This window comes from Acinonyx jubatus, chromosome E2 (genome assembly GCF_027475565.1).
Source record: "Acinonyx jubatus isolate Ajub_Pintada_27869175 chromosome E2, VMU_Ajub_asm_v1.0, whole genome shotgun sequence".
Classification (NCBI taxonomy): domain Eukaryota; kingdom Metazoa; phylum Chordata; class Mammalia; order Carnivora; family Felidae; genus Acinonyx; species Acinonyx jubatus.
The window spans coordinates 8,443,156-8,459,209 of record NC_069396.1 but is presented as its reverse complement, the minus strand read 5'-3'; the positions used below and the strand labels follow the sequence as shown (position 1 = coordinate 8,459,209).

The following is a 16,054-nucleotide window of genomic DNA, read 5'->3' as shown; positions in this document are numbered from 1 at the left end:
AGTTCCTATCTCAGGCTCTTTCCAGAGCTGCGCAGCTGCCTGCCCCACGGACTGTTTCTGAAAATTCCACATGGCCTGATGTGGGGGCGGCCCATCCTGGGTGCTGTCTAATGGACACAGCCCAGTAGAGCTCCATTTCTCAGTGCACAGAGGGCTTCTAGATCTGGCTGCAAAAAGGAACAACACCGTCTCTGTTATGAAGAAACCCACAGCTTGGAAAAAAAAAAAAAAAAAGCAGGGACACGTCTGATTCATCAGGATGACTCATACCTGGGATCTCTTCGCCTCGACTCGGCTTCCCGTGGCCTGTCGCGACTTGTGAAGGGCCACGGTGAGTTGAGGAAAGAAAAGTCCCTTTTGCATGTTGGGGATGGATCCACCCGTCTGGGTGCAGAGAGAGCTCGGTGCAGCCATCAAGATAACTTTATGGGGGACGCAGAATCAAACTGCAGGGAATCCAGCGTGCGGCGCTTGGGAGGTCCTTAGAAGTTTCCAAACCCGTCCTGGCCAGCCCAGTGTGCCCCTCCGTGGATAGCTCACGAACCTGGAGCAGTGGCCAGCTACAGCGTACAGGGGAAGGTATTCAGTAATTTCTTAGCAAGACCGGAGCTCGGGGGGGAAACGGATCTTCAGGTGCGGACACGGTGGTGATCATCCTGGTGAATGCACCAAGCTGCGGAGTTCATCCCTTTACATATAAACCCTTGTCGCCACCGTGATTACATCAGGCCTCTGGGAAGCCATGTGCGCGGCCCTCTATTATCTGTTGATAGATGACTTGGTAATCACACTCGTGTCGTTTTCTTGAGGACAAGAGGGTGTAATCTTCCTGCTTCGTGGGTCTCCCATTTCTTGGTGCGCAGCTAATCCCCATCCGGCTCGCTGAGTGACTGGGTTGACAGAGGAGCCGGTGAATTTCCACCAACCCCATTAGGGGTCTTTGTGCCCCTCCAGCAGACGGTTGCCCAAATTCCACCCATTAAAAAAAAGAATGGGCTAATTAAGCCTGCCAGCCTAATTTTGTGCTTTCTAATTTTGCCCTTTAAATGCATCATAATTATCAGATGCAAAATACATTTTCAAATGCAGAGCCACTGACGGGTGTATTTTTAAATGTGCAGGGCTAAGACGGGAGTTAGCAAAGAAGCAGGCAGTATTTTTAACTTGCATCGGGGCAGGAAAAGACCATTGCCTCACCGATTCCTGCCAGTGTATTTGGAACGAAAACGGCACTTATCCCTGTGTTACTGAAATGGATGTTACTGTAGTGCTGTGCCCCGCAACGCTGCTGGGTGCCATGTCCTTTGGGGTGCACTTGGACAAGTGGGGGGGGTGTGGTCACAGCTCTGGGACTCTGGGCTTCATGTTAGGGCATGGGGTACGTGCCTCCCCAGACACTGCAGAAGTGAGGGTTGATACAGGCACGGATTTGGAAGAGCAAGCCCTTTCACCTTGTTATTATCTTAACAGCTTTTCGTTGTTTTTCTTTGTTATTGACCAAAGCGTGCACCTAAAACCTTTGGTTCCTGCAGCTTTTGGCCCGAAATAATTTTCCTTCTCCCCAGTCTACCCTAAGAGGCATGGCATAATTCTATTCAAAATGAATGCTGAAAACAAAAAGCGTCATAAATAATTACATATCATATTACATTTAAAAGATACAGCAATTCTATTCAGTGTATCCAACCCCTATTAAGTTGCACTATATAAAGCAGTGTAATATAATGCATTTCAATGGGTCTAGCATAAAAAAAAAAAAAACAACACACACACACAAAACAGCCATACTAGCACATTAGCTTGGGACTCAGTACCATGGAGCTTTTCCCTCTGAGTTTATCGCCCCCATTTCATAAAGCCCTTCTATTTACAGATGGGGAAACTGAGGCGCAGAGAGTTTGCACGGGAGAAGCAGGGTGGGAACAATTCTTCTCCCGTTCCCCTTCGGGACAGAGAACATTGCAACGCCTCTGGGTGGACCCACTATTCCTTGGATCCCGACGAATGTTCCCAGGGCGTGTTGGCATCTGGCTGCAGGGTCGTGACTGCGAGAACAGCATCTTCCCGCAAGACTCTGCCAACAGGGCTCTGGACGCTACTGGGCTCCTTCCGGAAATCCCTTCTAAATAGGCATGATAAAATGGATGAGACGAATGTCCACAGCAGCACTATTCATAACTACCAAAAGGTGGAAAGAGCTCAAATGTTGATCAACTGGCGAAGAGGTAAACACGCTGGTGTTGTTTCCATGCAGCGGAACGTTCTTCGGCCGTAAAGAAAAGAATGAAGCCCTGATACGTGTTACAATACGGAGGGGCCTTGACAACACGCTGAGCGGAGGAAGCCAGACACAAAAAGTCACATTTCGGAGGTCCAGAAGAGGCACATCCATACAGAAAGGAAGTAGATTAGTGGTTCTAGGGGCTCGGGGTAGGGAAATGAGGAGTTACGGTTTGTAGGCATGGAATTCCTCTTTGGAGATGACGAAAATTTTCTGAAATTAGTGAATGGTGATAGCTTCTCAGCCTCGTGAATATACTAAGAACCACGCACTGTATCTTTTAAAGGGTGAATTTTATGGTATGCGAATTATGTTTCTATAAAAAATAACGGGTTACGTTATAAAATTAAGAGCCAAGATGCATTACCATTTTGCCTCTGTGGTTCCCGCAGAAATGGAAACAACGCAGTAGCTTCCACGCTGCTTTAGTGGTTTCTGAGGTCCTTTCTGAGCACCGTCCATGGGTCTGCCAGCATCGGATGAGGGCCCACCGGAAGGAAGAACCACAGTGATCATCCAGGCTCGAGAAAGGCAGAGGTCGTGTTGAGGTCACAAAGGCCAAAGTGAGAAATTCAATCAGAGCAGAAATGCATTGCCCTTGAAGCTAGAAGACCTGAATTCAAATCCTGACCATGCCACCCGGAGCTGTGTGACCCTGGGTAGATCACTTAAACCCTCTGTGCTTAGAGGACCTCATCTATAAACTGAAGATACTGATAACACCTCCCTTGAGGAATTCTTATGGGGATTAAATAATGAATTGTTATTTGTAAAGGGCTAAAACAGGGTCCTGCGCTATGTGAGCACTACGTAGATCTTTATTAAGATAATTTTGCAGGTGCATTAACTTCCTTTTGCCTTCCTTTTGACTTACGACAAACTGAGCAGCTTAAAACCACACACATTTATTATCTGCCAGATTTGGAGGTCAGCCGTTCCAGGAGTTCTGGAAGTTGAAATGGGTCTATGGGGCTAAAGCAAATGAGTCGGCAGGGCTATAGTCAGGGAGAATCTGTTCCTTCCCTCTTTCCGCTTCTAGAGGCTGTCTGAGTTCCTTGGCTTGTTGCTGTGGGTCACTCTGACCTCTGCTCCTTTGTCACATCTTTGACTCGGCCCTTCTTGCCTCCCTCTTGTGAACACCCTTGTGGTTACACTGGATCAACATGGATAATCCAGCACAAGGAAATCTGCAAAGCCCCTTTTGCCACATAAGATGACATATTCACAGGTTCCGGGTTTAGAATGTGGACATCTTTGGAGGGGGGGCATCCATCTGCCACAAGAATATATTAATTTCTCGTACAGGTGGTTGAGCTACATACGCTTAATCAGGGGGTCAGGAAATACTTGAGACGCTCTGAGATTTCTATTTAATTCAAATACACTAAAGGGTCTGGGATCTGAGGGAGGCTGGGCCGGCTCCCTAAGGCTTAATCCCCATCATTCTAGTTGCTCTGACGTCAGTCCAGGGGAGGGAGGCATTTTTCCTCCTGCAGGTACCCTCTGACCAAGAGTCCTGGTGCTCTCTGTTCCCCGTGCCTGAACACAGTTCCTCGAAACTTTCTTCATGAGTTGGCTCAGGTGTCACCTTCTCAGGCTCACTCTGACCATCCTATTTAAAAGTGCGACCCACTCGAACCTAGCCTTCTAAAGATTCCTCCCCTCCGCACCCCCCCGCCCATGATCCCTGCCTCCTAGGATTCACACCTTTGTGCAATTCTCTCCCCTCGAGGGCTGGGCCTAGATTTTAATGAACAGAATATAGCAAAAATGATTGGCTATCCCTTATGGATTACCAAAGCCCATGACTTCCATCTGCCACTCTCTTTTGCTCTTTCGTTTGCTTGATCTAATGAAGCCGGATGCCATGTAGTGAGCTATCCTATGGAGAGGTCCACATGGCAAGGAACTGAGCGTGGCTTCTGGCCAACAACCCACAAGGAACTGAGTCCTGCCAACAGCCAGGTAAGTAAGCTTGGACGTGGCTCCCACTCTCGCCGTGTGTTGGGCTCACTACAGCCCCAGCGGACGTCTCGATTATAGGCTTCTGAGAGGCTGCGAAACTGAGGACCCAGCGAAGCCATGTTGGATTCCTGAGAAACTATGAGGTCATGAATGTTGCTTGGAATTGGAATGTTTTGGGGTGATTTTTGTAGTAACAGATAACTAATATACTAGTCGACATCAATCGGAGGCGGGCAGGCAGCGCGCCAGATATATTTTGCACATAACCGTATTTGATCCTTTGCGATTGGTACTATTATTCGCCCATTTGAAAGATGGGAAAGCTGAGGCTCTGTAAAATTGGGGCTTGACCAGCATCTCCGAGCTGGTAAGCAGAAGAGTCAGGTGAAAATGACCCATGTTGTTTTTTATCAGCTGCATGGACGGAGTTCAGCCTGTGCTTGGGGAATAGTGCAATTTCCTGTGGATTAATGTGGGAATCAGATAAATATTTGGTGGAAGCCTCCATACGGAGAACTCTCTCCTTGGAGTTGCCCACAGCCTCCTCTCATGAGCAACTCTCCCCGGCCTAGTAACGTACCCAGGTAAGAACTAACCAAGGAAGACTGCGTTTTCTGGGCATTTTCCTTGGAATCTTACATCAGGCCTTTGATGTAGCTGGCAAGGGCCGGGAACGGGCGCTTCAGATGCCCATCTTCTCTCCCGAAGCCATCTAGAGGGTGAGAGTGAAAGTCTACCCTGACTTGGGGGTCTATAGGAGGTGTGTTTTCCCCAGGAGAGACCTTTAAGAGCCCCTGGAAGCAAGCTAAGGAGGAAGAGAACCAAGAGAGTTCTTTTCTGCCTAAATTTATGCAAATCAGCGGTTTGTCCTCTAAATGTGATTTTTATCTCCGTTTCCTTTTGCAGCTGATTGAGCGATCGGAAGCAAGCACTGCAGTTGTGACCCCCATCTGAACTCTGCCCCTCTGAAAACCCATTTGCTTCTGCAAAACCTTGCTACCTTGAGCCCACCACTGTTTTCCAGGGGAGGATCCCAAGGGTCCCAGTCTGAATCCCCTCCCACCCTGTTGTGAGAACCCTACTTGTCTTTGCACTGAAACTGACTTCCATTCACTAACTGAGACATTCCTGGAGGTAGAAGGCAGAGGCCACTCTCCTTAGCCCTCTGGAAAATGAAGCACACGGCCGATCAGGTTGGTTTTCATCTGCACAGAGTCAGGATGTTGACATCTGCAAGGTTTGGGTGAACACCAAGTTCAAGAGTCTCATGTTACAGACAAGAAACTGAGGCCAGAGAGAGGAAGGGATTTGCCTACGGTGACCTAGTTGGCTGGGCAAAGGGCATATCTTGAGGGCGGCAGACACGTAAGGATTGGGACATCCTGGTACAAAGCTCAGAAGGCTCCTTCCACCAAGCCAGCGATTGTACAGCAGTTAAAAGGGGTTCTTCGGTTCTCTGGCACTTTATCAATGTTATCTCCATCTTCACAAAAAAGTCCAAGTCCACAGGGGTTTCTTTATTTTTTTTTAAAGAAGTTACTGACCTAGTTAAAGGATCTGATGAAATACGAAACTCTTTCCTTCGTAAAAAAAAAATACAATATGCCAAAAATTATATTACGTTTTAAGGACTCTTTGAAGGCCCATGGACTCCAGGCTGAAAGCACCTGCTTTTAAGTTTGGTTATTTTCCCCCGAGAGCGCACGGGAAAACTGAAGTTCAGAGAAGGTATGTGCTATGCTCATGCCTAGTGTGGTGATGTATGCCCTTACACAGAGATTGGCTGAACTCCAAAACTCAAGTTGGTTCATTCCCCCAGATTACACTGAGATGAAATACCACGGATTCTGGAAAACAAGTATTCACTCATTCTTTACCAATCAATATGTTGTTGTTAAAGCCTCTACCGAGTGCCTGGCATTGGAATGAGAAATGGCACCTTGGAACTTACGCAAAGTTTGGCATAGCTGGCTTTCCTCTCTGCAAGAGAGAGCCTGCAACTGGGAACTCATGGCTCGGCCTTCCCAAGACGTGTGTGTGTGTGTGTGCGTGTGTGTATTTTATAAGAGTAGATGTGCAGCAGTCCCCAGCGAAGGAGACGGGATGGACACCCTACAGAGGGCTTCACGGGTTGAACAGAGCAGAGACTAAGGAGCAAACTCAGCCAGGAACCAAATGCGTTCCATCAAAGTTGACATGCAGTGTGTCCAGATCCGACGGGAGCATTCCATCCTGTTATTTTTAGGATTAAGACTTTAGGCTTTATATCAGAATGACACTATATGGCTTGATAGGCTCCTTGTCCTGCTTTCTTTAGAGGTGCTGGGGCTGGAAGCCACATGTCCCCTGGATGGCCCTTTCCACCATGGTCACGGGGATCCGAGTGATGTCTGGTTAAAGGAAAGGGAAAAGAATCAGCGGTGGCAGTGGGGGTCACCAGGAGGAGACTCAGTCTGGTAAATGAAAGAGACAGTTTAGATCAGAGCCAGTTGGCTGGCCCGGTTTGTATAGTTGATGCTGGGTAATTGTCTTCACTTTGATTTTTGCCTAACTGAGTGACTTCTCCCCAGTCTCCGTAATAGCCTGAGTTTCTCCTGAATCTGGTCCCAGGATACTTTCCCTGATTTCTGGCTATTAGGTTTTCCTCTACCTGTCCTCTAAGCTGCTGAATCGCATTTAGAGACTTTCTAGTAGTCTAAAGATGTCCTAAAAGACTTCCTTCTAGCTAGTCCAGCTCTCTGCTGGCCTCCGTGGAGCTGGAGCTCTGGAAATCATCCCCCTTGGAGAAGTACCATCAGAAGAGGCTGTGGGGGGGCGGAGCATGGAGCAGGTATAGTTGTGGAAAACGGCACAGGAGGCTGACTGAGGTCCAGTGGTCAATTCGTCGATGATCTTAAAGCAAGAAGAGAGCAAGGTGGAAGTAATCCTCAGCAGTCCCCTTGGATTTGGTCACTCAGGGAAACTCCCCACCCTCCTGTAGAGTGAGTCCCTTGAGTTCTAATCCTGTCTCGGCCACCAAGTCTGTGTGATATTAAACAGGTCCCTTCTCCTTTGGGGGACTCAGTTTCTCCACCTATACCGTGGGCGGGACCACATGCTTTCCCCAGGTCTTTCTGCCCGCTCCCCCCAAATCTAGACTTTTCTGTTTGAGATTTGAGAAAACATCCAAAATGAGTTTCTTTAGTGGAGGTGTAATTTACATACAGCGAAACGCTCTTGACTGTACTGTTGAGTCACTTTTGACAAACACATACACTTGTGTAACTTCACTGACCCCAACCGGGACACAGAATGTTTCCATCCCCACAAAAAGTTCCCTTGTCCCGTTTTCCAGTCAATTCTTTACCTCAGAGGCAACCACGGATCTGATTTCTATCACTGTAGGTTAGTTTTGCATATTCTAGAATTTCATATAAATGGAATTATACAGTATGTACTTTTGGGTCTGACTTCACTCAGCACATTATTTTTGAAATTCATCTACATTGTTGTACGTAGTTTATTCCGCCCTTTTGTTTCTTTTTCTTTCTTTCTTTCTTTCTTTCTTTCTTTCTTTCTTTCTTTCTTTCTTCCTCTCCTTTCTCTTTCTTCCTTCCTTCCTTCCTTCCTTCCTTCCTTCCTTCCTTTCCTTCCTTTCCTTCCTTTCCTTCCCTTTCCTTTCCTTTCCTTTCCTTTTTTTTGCTGAGTAATATTCTATTATATGAATATATTACAGTTAGTTAATTCATTTTCCAGTTGATGGACATTTGCTCTTTTCCCAGCATTTGGCTGTTATGAGTAAAGGTACCAAGAACGTTTGTTCATACACAAGTCTTTTTTTGTGGATCTATGTTTTTATTTTTCTCGGACAAACATCTAGGAATAGAATTGCTGTGTCATTAGGCAGGTGTGCATGTAAGTTTTTAAGAAACTGTTCAGCAGTTTTCCCGAGTGGTTTTTACCCTTTTATATTCCCACCAGCAACGCACGAGCGTTCCGGTGGCCCCACCATCTCTCCATCATTTGATGGTATCCTTCTTCCCCTCCTTAGACATTCTAGGGAGTATATCATGGCTCACAACGATTTTTACACTCATTTTTATTTCTTTTTTTGTTTCATTTTACCACTGAGCCAAAAGCAAATTGTTATCAGGACCCTGCTAAAGAATCAAAGATACTTCGAATGATTATTAAATATCCGCATTTTTTTTTCTGTTAAATTCCGTCTTTAATTTCTTTTTTTATTTTCCTTTTCTAAAATTTTTAAAATTGTATTTTTTAAATTTACCTCCAAGTTAGTTAGCATATAGTGCAACAAGGATTTCAGGAGTAGATTCCTTAATGCCCCTTCCCCATTTAGCCCATCCCCCCTCCCACAACCCCTCCAGGAACCCTCTGTTCTCCATATTTAAGAGTCTCTTATGTTTTTTCCCCCTCCCTGTTTTTATATTATTTTTGCTTCCCTTCCCTTATGTTCATCCGTTCTATGTCTTAAAATCCTCATATGAGTGAGGTCATATGATTTTTGTCTTTCTCCGACTAATTTCACTTAGCATAATACCCTCTAGTTCCATCCACATAGTTGCAAATGGCAAGATTTCATTCTTTTTGATTGCTGAGTAATACTCCATTGTGTGTGTGTGCGTGTGTGTGCGTGTGTGTGTGTGTGTGTGTGTGTGTGTGTATGTGTGTGTGTATATATACATACCACATCTTCTTTATCCATTCATCTATCTTTGGACACTTGGGCTCTTTCCACACTTTGGCTATTGTTGATTGTGCTGCTATAAACATGGGGGTGCATGTGTCCCTTTGAAACAGCACACCTGTATCTCTTGGATGAATGCCTAGTAGTGCAACTGCTGGGTCGTAGGGTAGTTCTAATTCTAATTTTTTTGAGGAGCCTCCATACTGTTTCCCAGAGTGGCTGCACCAGTTTGCGTTCCCACCAGCAGTGCAAAAGAGATGCTCTTTCTCCGCACCCTCCCCAACATCTGTTGTTGCCTGAGTTGTTAATGTCAGCCATTCTGACAGGGCTGAGGTGATATCTCATTGTGGTTTTGATTTGTATTTCCCTGGTGATGAGTGATGTTGAGCATTTTTTCATGTGTCGGTTGGCCATCTGGGTGTCTTCTTTGGAGAAGTGTCTATTCATGTCTTTTGCTCATTTCTTCACTGGATTATTTGTGTTTTGGGTGTTGAATTTGATAAGCTCTTTATAGATTTTGGATAATAACCCTTTATCTGATAATGCCATTTGCAAATATCTTCTCCCATTCTGTTGGTTGCCTTTTAGTTTTGCTGATTGTTTCCTTTGCTGTGAAGAAGGTTTTATTTTCATGAGGTCCCAATAGCTCATTTTTGCTTTTGTTTCCCTTGCCTCCGGAGACGTTATTTTGGGGAGAGTGCAAGCAGGGGAGTGGCAGAGAAAGGGGGCCAGAGAATCTGAAGTGGGCTCCGCACTGACAGGCTGACAGCAGCGAGCCTAACGTGGGGCTTGAACTCATGAACTGTGAGATCATGACCTGAGCTGAAGTCGAATGCTCAACCGACTGAGCCACCCAGGTTCCCCTAAATATCCACATTCTTCTGCAGATGGCTGGTCTGCCAAATCATGCCTCCTTTACTGACTCTTTTCATTGCAGATAATTGCATTCCATTTCTTTTCATAAATACGTATCAATTGCCAAATATGCGTAGGTCTCTAGTACTAGATTCCTATCAAGATAGTAAAGAAAAGTAAGACTGGATTTAAGCTCTCAAGGGCATTATGGGAGAGGCAGAACCTAAAATGGTATCTTGACACTCCAATGTAACCTGGAAGAGACCAATGTGTTGAGGAGCCTATACAGGAAAAAATAACTCCCACCATATCTGTCAATGAAGGAGAGAGATACAGTTTTGAAAATCTGTATGTAAAGCAATACCAGAAGCATCAGGAAAGAAGTGGACAGGGAGGTTAAAACCTGGTTGTACCCCCCCCCCCCAACTTCCCAACCTGGCATGTATTAGGCATCCTTGAGACATGGGCACACTTAGAGTGATTAGTGGAGATCGGGAAGCCAGCCCAGGGAGTTGGAAGCATTGCACCCACAAGTTGGTACCAGTGAGAACGTGCTGGAGAATGTGCCGACAATGGGCAGTGGCATCGCTGGGGCCGAGTGCAGAGCATTAAGAAGAGGAGGGCATGGCTGGGCTTTCTCCCTAAGGTCTTGACCTGGGAAAGCACGTCCAGCGTCTGAGAGACGGGTGCGTAGGCCTTCCTTGAAGGATATGTCACCGATATCCACGCGTGGCTTCATCTCCTCGGGGAGCCTGGTGTTCTCCGAGGCCCTTAGGGGAGTAAAGGGTCTGGCCACACAGTGATGAGCCCACCGTGGCTGGGGAAGTGCTGGATCAAGTTGGTTAAGTTTTCTTTCTCTGCTCTGGCTGGAGTAGCCCCCCCTAGAAAAATCCCATAGCATGGGGCCTGGTGGAAAGGAGGCCATAGTCCCTTCCTGGTTTCACACTGATTGAGGAGAGGGGTGGGCAGAGCCGTCTCCCCATTCCTTCATTACAAGATCCAACATTTAGGGAGTACGCACCGTAGGGAGTATACTGTGAAAACTGCAGATGAAAGTTGAGGCATACAGAGGGGTAAAACGATCATTATGAAACAGGGCAAAGAGGGCTAACACAGAGCCATACATTGGGAACTCAGGCGGGGACACGTAATCCAGTTTGGAGGTCTCTGCGGGGGCAGGATGCTGCCCAATCTTAGACAGGAGGGTGGGGAGGGTTAGCTGGCAGGTAGGGCGGTGTTTGCATAGGTCTGGGGGAAAAGAAGGGCCTGAAAGGATAGGGAGCGAGGTGGACATCATTCAGTGGGGGCTGGACACAGATTGCTAGAGGTCTGCAGAAGTTTGCAAGCCCTCATACCTCTGGCCCACTGAGCTGTGCAGACACACTATCCATTTTCCCAAGTTTCTTTCTGAATAGTAGAACATGGGCTCTGTAAATGTGTGTGTGTGTGTGTGTGTGTGTGTGTGTGCGCGTGTGTGTACGGATTCTCCAGATTCTGTACCTGGAGGCTCTCACAGTTCTGGGTGACCACGATCCGTTCGGCCTTGCTCCCACAGCTCGTGACAGTGGTCTCTTTTCTGCTGCTGGACATCACCCAGTGGCTCTTCTGTAAAGCGTGGACTTGCTCCTGAGGAGGAGGAGGAGAAAAGCAGAAAATGAGAGATCACCTACAGAGCCCGGCAAATTGTGCTCAAAATTATTTGAGCTGCCACTGGGTTTAGAGGATGGGGGTGAGGATACTCTGATTAGATTTCCAGGCCGCCTGCGTCAGAAATGATCCCCAGGCAGTTCTTCCCGAGAACAACTGGAAAGGACCCTATTGTCCTCGAGCCCACCAAAAGAAAGGACTTGAACCAGAAAATCTCCCACATCCCTCCAAAATCCCATGCTAAAGACGGCTTCTCTCGAGGCGACACAGGAGCCAACCGGGTAGCCTGTTATGAGTAAGGAAGGATAAACACACCCAAAGTGAAAGCTTTACCTGTTGTTATGAACGGCAAGGCAGAATCTCAACACATGCGGATCAAAAGAGCTAATGAAAAAGGAAGCATTGGGGCGCCTGGGAGGCTCAGTCAGTTAAGCGTCCAACGTCGTTCAGGTCATGATCTCGCGGTTCCTGAGTGTAAGCCCCGCATCAGGCTCTGTGCTGACAGCTTGGAGCCTGGAGCCCTGCTTCAGATTCTGTGTCTCCTTTCTCTGTCCCTCCTCTGGTGTGCTCTGTCTGTCTGTCTGTCTCTCTCTCTCTCCCTCTCTCTCAAAAATAAATCAACGTTAAAAACAATTTTAAGAGGAAGTGTTCATGGCAACTCCTATACTAGGAAGATATGACTCAACTATCCATAGATCGCGACATCAGGAAGCTGGGAAAAGTCACGTGACTCTGCAGGAGACAGATCCTGTGGCTATTACAACCCTGATTCCCCTGAGGATGAAGGTTTGGTTTGGCTGTGGACCATGAGCTAGACGTTGACTAGTCTGACTCTCTTTTGGACCAACCACAAGCGTTGAGAGAGAAGTCTATTTCAACCCATAAAGTTCTGGACGCGTATGGGGGTCATGAGGAAGTAGGGCTTTGGGAGTAGTTAGGAAACCAAAGTGCTTGCTGGGAGGAACCATACATTTCTTTTCAATCACTGATTCTCAATGCAACGGTCTCAGGACTAGCCCAGGTCCCAACAGTCGTGTAGCCAGTCACCCGAGATCCTTCCTCACCTTCTCCCTCCACGTTGAACCCACCTCTAGTTGGCCCCCAAGTTCTGCTGGCCGACCTCAAATACCTTATGAATTCACTCAATCTCAGTTATAATGGTTGCAGCTCAAGCCATTCCAGTCCTTCCCTAAACAGGCTTCCTGTCTCCACTCTTGCCCCTCTTCTTCAGACTAACTTATGATTTTGGGTCACAGAGAGAGAGTTTTAGAGCTTGAATCTTACTCTGCAATGATACGACTCAACCTCCAGGTGTGTGCGGGGGACGCAGGCTAACTTCCGGAACTGAGGTCACAAGATCTTCCCTGATCTAACCTGGCCCACCCCTCCGGTCTTCCCACCCACCTTGTGCCACCTCCCCGCCTCCTTCACCACACAGCCTTTGGCTCCCGTTCACAGGTACCTCACTTACTCCTTCTTACTTCTGTGGTTTTGTTCATCCAATTCTTCTCCATGCATTGTGTTTCCACTCAAGCCAGGAAAGAATCCAGGGCATCCCCGACCCAAACCTTTTGTTCCACTTGCCACATTGGGGCAGAGAGATTTGTTCATGCTCGGATCTTCCTCCCTGACCTCTTGAGGGAGCACCACTGAACGCATGTCGACCTCCTCACCTTTTCTGGTGCCGGCCACGGGTCAACAGGCAGAAAATGATCCCGAACGAGCAAATGGCCAAGTATCCAGCTAGCTTACGCCACTTATCCTTAACCTAAGCTCACGGGGCGGGCTACAGATTTTCCAGAGACGAGTTCAAATCCCTCCACCGTCATTCTCCAGTGGTGGGCCTGGCAGCAAGTTTGACGTCATCCCTTGAAGTCTCCTTGTTTTCGTGTGGAAAGTGGTGAAGACAAGTGGATTGTCATGCAAATGACCAAAAAAGAACATAGGCTAAGCTCTCACCACAGTGCTTCATGTGTGCTCTGTAAATAATTCAACTGTTGTCATTACCATCATCACCATGAATCAGCAGGACTCTGTCTTCAGAGTTCCTATACACACTTCTCACTTCTGTGTTTGGCCTTGATTTTCCTGATGGCCTTTCTTGATCTTGACATCGTGGGGTGGTGGGAGACAGACGGACTCGCATAGAATACCTTCCTTCTCATCATCAACTAACAGAAACAGCAGCCTCCCTGAGATTCCATCTGTGTCCATCACTGCTAACAAGTGTGGTGGGCTGGAGGCATTTTGAGGGTGTGCACAGAAAGAAGAGGGAGAAACTAAGCACAGAAGTCTCACTCGTCCTTCTAAATGCGTAGCATACATTATGCGCCATATGTTTTGTTCTTCTGAAATATGTTAGATCCAAGCTGTAAGTCTGACTTTGGTCTCTGGCCCAAAGCGGCTACCGCAAAGGGGCTATGACCTCATTCTCTGATCTTGCACTCTCAATAAGAAACCTCATTTTTCAATTCAGGGAAATCCAAGAAGCGATGATGTGTACGAATCCAGGGAAGGGCTCGTCCTATTCACACTTGTTACCACATCCAAAACAAACACAGTGAGGCCTATTAACATCCAGGGTGTCAACTTGGGTGGGGGTCCTTGGAAACCCAGAAGTCTCCACTGGCAGCTTTTGTCAAGGCTGACTACACTTAACTTGTCAGGAAAGGTTGAGAGATTTACCAATTTAAATCCCTCCCGTGGCCTTCTGGTCTACTGTTGTTCTCTGACCTACCACAGACCAAAACAATCATTCTGGTTGTCAAATTCACGGTTGGCCATTGTGCAAGAGCCCTGTGTTACTCAGGAAAGATCTTCAGAAATGATTATGACAAATCCTGTTATTGGTGGTTGTCTCTTCCTTTTGTTAGAACTTTTCTCAGCCTTCTGTCCTGTCTTTCCCTTTAAGATTTCACAGTGTTTTATTTGAAATAAGGGGAGCTGTTCTAGATTTTTAAAGTGCTATCTGGGCTTGGTATCACATTTCTTTTTAAAAGAGACAATAATTGTGGGATTCAATTTGTTGCCAGGGACTGTATAAGATACTTACTATATTGGAGGGATCTGTTTTTATCATCACGATAACCTGAAAAAAAAACTGTGATATCCATGAAGAAACTGAGGTTTAGAGAAGTAATTGAACTTGTCTAAGGTCACACAAATAGTAACCAGTGGAGACAGAATTAAAAACCTTTTAGAGCTTAATCCAAATTCCACACATTGCATTACCCTGTCTTTTTTTTCTTTCTTTCTTTCTTTTTTTTTTTTTTTAATACCTCGGGGATTTTGTTTCCTAGTTACAACTCTGAGCGAGTTTTTCCACGGAAGAGACTATAGTCGGGGAAATGCCATAGTGGGAATCCAGCAGGAAGAAGAAAGCCTCCTGTCTCTTCATAGGTGGTGAAGACATTTGTTGGGCCAAAAATTAAATAATATCTACTCCTCATCAAGGAGGAGAGGTGTGGGGAAAACAGCCTGCAGAAATTTCCCTTTGAGTTGGGAAAGCTAACATTCTGTATCTTCAAAATACAAGATCACTTCAACTATAGCACAGAATGTAAAATTTCTTTCCAGGTGCACCCAGAGACTATTGACCGCATCTCGAAGAGGGAGGGATTCTGCTAAAACAATCACGCGTGGGCATTCCGGTAGACCCTGAACTTCCAGAATCCTCCTGCTCACCATAGAGATGGTCCCCAAGTCTTCTGCTGGCAACATGAAGAGTCTCCCTTGGGTCTTAAACCTAGCTGCTGCCAAATCTGGGTCACTTCTGCCCAGAAGAGACTGTTCCCAGTTGCGATGGATCGGTGTGGTTGCTTCTCTGCCAACAACCGTTGTTGAGAGATTTGTTAGTTCCAGAATCTGGAAGAGCTGCCTATTAATTGCATTCCGTTACGCAAGACTAGATCGTCAAACATCTTCTAGGTACTTTGTGCTTTGTTTTAGGCACCAGTGTATAATTTGGAAGTATAAATAATGCAAATTTCCCTTTTGGAAATCTCAACTAGTCCACTGTTGTACCTCATGGAGGCTGTTCCTTTGCTGCGTGGGAAATAAGTTTTCCTGTCTGCACTGGAGTTGTAGGTAACCAACGAATCGTTCTTGCCCCAGCAGACAGCGTTTGGCCCTAAGCAATCTGTGAATAATTTAGCAACAAACACAGCTGCAAGTCCTAAAATGTTCAACATTTAATACATGTTAAGTAACATTTCTTCCCCCCATTGGAGAGGGAGGGGGCTAGACAAAATAATTATCGAGACTTAGTCCCGCTCTCCTCAAACTCATTTTGATGATCACTTTGTTCACAGACCAGCATTGAAGAACTGCCCCCTCCGCCAAGCAGGGCCGCGGGCTCAGTGAAACTTCACCCATTGCCAAGTCCCAGATCTGTAAAGAGAGCGGACAAGCTGTCTGTACAAGCAGTGTGGATTACTGCGCGACCGGGGGTTCTGTATCTCACTTGCCCAACGTTTGCTGGGAGGCCGTGGGTGGACCCCAGTGTATCTGTCTCATGTTCTTTCCCTGCGAAGCAAGAGGGTTGACTTATCTGATTTCGGAGACCCCTTTAGAGCTAATGTTCGGTGTATTCATGCCAAAGCACAGAAAAACCTGGCGTT

At 46.6% G+C, this 16,054-nt stretch overlaps 1 long non-coding RNA gene across 4 annotated transcripts in view; it reads right to left on the bottom strand.

Annotated features, from left to right (window-relative positions):
* The window catches only part of LOC106984023 (uncharacterized), a 798,380-nt gene that overhangs the window by 44,527 nt on the left and 737,799 nt on the right, over positions 1-16,054 (bottom strand). For all 4 annotated transcript variants that reach the window (XR_008293707.1, XR_008293706.1, XR_008293705.1 and 1 more), the window contains 2 exons: positions 14,488-14,523; positions 11,289-11,414 (listed from right to left, as the gene is read on the bottom strand). This is a non-coding gene — a long non-coding RNA (uncharacterized LOC106984023). The remainder of the gene's footprint in view (positions 1-11,288; positions 11,415-14,487; positions 14,524-16,054) is intronic.